Genomic DNA, 5,168 nt, shown 5'->3' on the forward strand with positions numbered 1-5,168 from the left:
TCTGAGAGAATTTTTAGAGGAAATAGATAAAATCACCAAATAAAAAGGCATATTATTTTGGCCTAAATAAGGGACAGATAAAGGGAGAGAATTAAGCTTTAGAGATTAATTAGACCACCATGAAAATTATAGCAAGAAAAATAGTTATTATTATTTTGAATATAAGAATTAAAAGTTCTATGAAGCACTTTATCCTTCTTGCTTTATTTTACTCACAACCTCAGTAATATCACTAAAATGATTCACTTCACTGAGAAAATCTCAATCTTTTTGATCATGTGCTTAAAAGCATCTTGCACTTGTTTGTTTCTCAGTGTATAAGTGAAGGGATTCAACATGGGGGCAACAGAAGTACTGAGCAGGGCTATCCCTTTTTTAAAGATAGTCTGTCCTTTGCAGAGGGTTTCACATACATGAAAATGCAGCTGCCATATGAAATGGACACAACTACCATGTGAGAAGAACATGTAGAAAAGGCTTTCTTCCTCTGTTGAGAAGAAGGTATCTTCAGTATAGTCCTGATGATGTTTGTAGGAGAGAATCACTAATATCAGTGTACCAGGAGGGTCAAAATGGCTGAGAGAAATGCCATTAAATCTATTACATCTGTGTCTGTGCAAGAGAGCTGTAATATAGGAGAAAAATCGCAGAAGAAATGATCTATAGCGTTGTCTGCACAGAAATCTAGCTGAAGACCCACAAGGAGTGGTGGAACAATTACTATAAAACCAGACAACCATGAATCAAAGACCAACAAGTTGCAGACTCTGTCACTCATGATGGTGGTGTAATGCAGGGGTTTGCAGATGGCCACATAGCGGTCATAAGACATGGCAGCCAGAAGAAAAAATTCAATTGCACCCAAGACAATAGTAAAAAAACAGCTGTGTTGCACAACTATTGTAAGAAATGGACTTATCACCTGTTGCCATACTGGCAAGAAATCTGGGGATGCAGACAGTTGTGAATGAAATTTCTAAAAATAAGAAACTTCAGAGGAAGAAATACATGGGTGTCTTTAGATGAGAGTCCAGTAGGGTGAGGGTGATTATGGTTAGATTCCCACTGACACTCAACATGAAGGGAAAAGAAGGAGAAGAAAAATGACCACTTGTAATTGTGGATTATCAGTCAGTCCAAGAAGAATAAAGGTTGTTACTGTACTGTGGTTTTTCATTGCTGACTTCCAAAAAAATAATAATTTTAAAAAGTAAGAAAAAATGAGAAATAAAGGGTATAATCTTGCATGAGATTCCTATTAGCTTGAGATTGTCCATACATGTGTTGCTCCTGCCACCCAACCTGCTTCATTGTTATGCTAGTCAGCAGTAACAGCCTCTAAAAACTTGCTCATATAATTTGTACTCAAAATTTCACTAACCGAGTGCAACTCTAGAAGTGTCATTTCTCAAGTGTCATAAATTCAGGCATTCCAAAAGGATAATATATGGCATATAAAAATAGAAACAAAGAAAAATCCAAAAAATTGTCATAATGTCTTAACTTGTGTCTTCTGTAGTTGCAATTTTTCCCCAATCTACTTAGTACAGATTAAGTTATTTTACACCATCAGGTAACTCATTCCTCTTTGCTAAACTTATCTCTTTCTCAGTTTATTACTCCTTATGATAGTATTCTGTAAAGTAGATTTCAGCTGAGGACTCCTTGCCTTTTAAAAATCAAAAACTTGACCTAAATACCCAAGTTGGGATTCAGTACTTCCACCAAACTTTCATAAATCCTTCAAGATTGAAATTTTCATGACCACTTTAGGTCTGCTTTCCCCTTTTTCCTGAAGACTTGGGTGTACTTTTGTCTCACCCACCCTGGTTATTCTTGTTTCTCTGATACGGACCCAAGTAGATAGGAAGTATATCCTCATGCATGATGACTGTGTTGTTTATGTAGCATTCTTTATTTACTTTTGCAGTAACAGAGGAAGGTTCTAGAAAACAAGCCATTTAAAAAAGATGTTATCTACTCATGCCTGGTAGTTTGTTTTAGTGTCATTGCTCTGCATGGCTCCCCTTATTGCCATGGTATCCTCTTTTCTCTTACTCATGTCCTTCTCTTCTCTTATTGACTTGTTTTGTGGTTAGCACCTTAAAATTCAGAATTTTAATAGCCTTTTCAATGTTTTTACTTTCCATCTTTTTCATACCATGCCTACATCCTCATGTTTATCATCTCAAAAGTGTATTACCAAATTTTTCTAAAGCATGACCATATTTTCCTTAAGAAGAATGTCATGTCATATATAGTTTTAAACCTATTGTATGCATTTTAAAGCTATTACATTTCACACAGTCCAGTTCAGGTGTTAAAAAATAGAGATATTTCCAATGGTTATAAATAATTACAATAGGACTAAGATTTTTTTCCTCTTTTACTTCATTCCTTTCTTACATTTTTCCTTCCCTTCCCCAGACTCCCCAATGTATCATTTATCTAAAAATGTCTACATTCTGGCTATTTAAGCATAATTTATACTCAGTGATTAAATTTTTGAAATCCAAGTTTGGTCTACTTTCCTTTTCTAAGGTCGGTCTATTTTTTAAGGTCAAAAGCATAAGAAAATGTCAGTCAACAAAGGATGAATTATATAGGGTACCAAATTATAAAGTTAGAAGTGAATTCATATATGCATACTCCCAAGCTAAATTTAAATTACAAAACTGCAAAAAAAAAAAAAACACCTAAAAAATATTGAAACTACTTGACATCATTATCTTCTTTTAACTCCAAATAAAATATTTGGTGAATGGCAATAAAATAGTCACTGTTTCTGACCATTTTTATAAGCCCAGGGACTTCTGTAACTACTTCTGCAATTTATCAGTAAGGGAGAGGAGATTCCTTTGGGATATGAAACTGGATATTTTATGAAATGTTTAAATTCTATTAAATTCAATAAGAGCAAATTTCTCAAGTTTAGTACTAATTCATTTTTCCGAAGTCATATTTTACAATATTCATAATGATCCTGTATACCAAAAACATATGTAATTATAATTATCTGAGGAAAACAACATATTCATTTAATAAAATACATTTCTGAGATTCTTTTGAATGTTATGAAGGATATCTATTCAAAGCTTGATTCCAACGAAATGAAGGTTCAAAGATTCCTTATTAGGACAAGTCAACTGAGTTATAAAAAAAAAAATTAGTTCTAACTTCATGGCATTTATTTCAATGGCTTACAAATGAATCAACTTTTTTTGTCCAGGTTCATGCAATTAATATGACTAAAATTTTTTTTTTTTTAATTCCCCAAACTTACTATATTTAGTAGCAATTTCATTCCCAACTGTCTGCTTTTGATTTGAGCCCCAGAACACAGGAAATTTCTGAATGTTGCATATCCATCATATTTTTATATTACTTTAAACTACTTTTAACTTGCATTCTTATCCAAAATACATTAACCCCAACATCTCACACTCAACTGTGTGAGCTCATAGATTTTATCAGGACAAGAAATTTATCTAATTTCATTTCTTCTTTAAAAAGCCATATCTCCAATTTATATTAAATTTGGAGGACATTTCTGTATTACATATAAAGTAAATGTATTTCTTTAAAAAAAAAAAAACTTAGAATAGGGTGGTAAAAAAAGATTTCAGTCTCATTGTCTACTTTGAGATGTTTCTGGCCTACATGAGAAGCACAATTGCTTCTTTTGTAGTTTTAGGATTTAATCATTTTTGTGTACTCTGCCATTGATCTCAAGAGGATTAAATGACAATACAATTTTTAAAAGATAGAAACATTTCCCAAGATACCGTTGTACAACTATGTCAAAAATACATGGATTATTCATTAAGTATAATCTATAAACTCATATGTAAAAAGAAGATAAAATCTTCTTTTGAGGCAGCTATATGTTGTAAGCCATAAGGAGTTTCTTGAACTTACATCTTACATATCCATAACAAATATACATTCCACACAAGAAAAAATGAAACTCTACAATTCAAATTGTGAAAAGACTTTAAGGGGATTATTACCAAAAGTTTCAATCCTGACTCAATAACGGGCTTATATTATACTTACCTAAGTTAAATCATGCAAGGCCATCTGAGTGGCAGTTTTAAAGACTTAATTAGTTTTAAGATTTGGAAGCCAAGATATTTCATCATTGACAAAGGAAATATTAAGTGTGTGATATTACCATGGCAGGATCAAAATCATAGAGATCTAGATTGAAGGGAAATTAGTTTCTCAAGACAGATAATAGGAGTCTAATGTTTACACCTGCTATCTAAGTGTCTACATCCAACAGCAGGAAATTTGGTTGATTCTACACAAAATTTTATTTCAATTCATTTTACCTATTTTTATCTCTATTGCTAAATACTTAAACTAATACTGTCTTTTATAACAAATAAACTTTAAAATTACTGCAATTTTACATATTAGATATTTAAAGATATTTCAATGAACTAAAAATATATGTGCAGAATGTACAATTATCATACTATATAACTTGGATACTTTTCACAAACTCAACATTCCTACATAAGCAGTGCTCAGATAAAGAAACAGAATTTACCAGTACTAGAGAATCCTCCCTTCTTTTTTCTTCTGGTCATTAAAGCTTAGCCACTGTTCTTACTTCCAGTGCATCAGATCATTTTTTTTTTGCCACATTTAACACAATTTAAATTTATTTCCTGAAAATTTCAATCAAACGTGCAGCACAGGTGGCAGAAATTTTGTATATTTGAAGCTGCAATGTGCCTATTCTACTCTATGCCATCATTCAGAGATTGATTTTTAAGGCTCTGCTCTCTTCAAAATATATCTACAGTCAGCTAGCAGATGGAGGAAGAGAGATTGGTGAATCACCTGGGAGATTTTATTGCTAATCCTGGAGGTCATTTTCATAATTTCCATTAAGTTTCCATTCATAAGAACCCAGTTATATAGACAAGCCAAAATGCAAAATCTCTAGGATATCTAGTCTCAACTTGTGTCCATCAAGAAATGCTTCATGATTAGACACAGAGTCTGCTACAGGTGCTAACATTCTAATCCAGTCTACTATTGTCTTCCACCTGGTCTAAATAGTAGCCTGTAATAACCTTCAAAATAATCTTTGCTTCCTTTCCATCATCCAGTTTATTTTCTGTAGAGAAGAAAAAAAGTATGTTCTCTAAAATTTA

At 32.4% G+C, this 5,168-nt stretch overlaps 1 pseudogene; it reads right to left on the reverse strand.

The window, feature by feature from the left end:
• Positions 1-242: 242 nt before the first annotated feature.
• On the reverse strand, positions 243-1,177 carry LOC125106114 (olfactory receptor 6C74-like; annotated as a pseudogene).
• Positions 1,178-5,168: the final 3,991 nt, after the last annotated feature.

This window comes from Lutra lutra, chromosome 8 (assembly GCF_902655055.1).
Source record: "Lutra lutra chromosome 8, mLutLut1.2, whole genome shotgun sequence".
Taxonomy (NCBI): domain Eukaryota; kingdom Metazoa; phylum Chordata; class Mammalia; order Carnivora; family Mustelidae; genus Lutra; species Lutra lutra.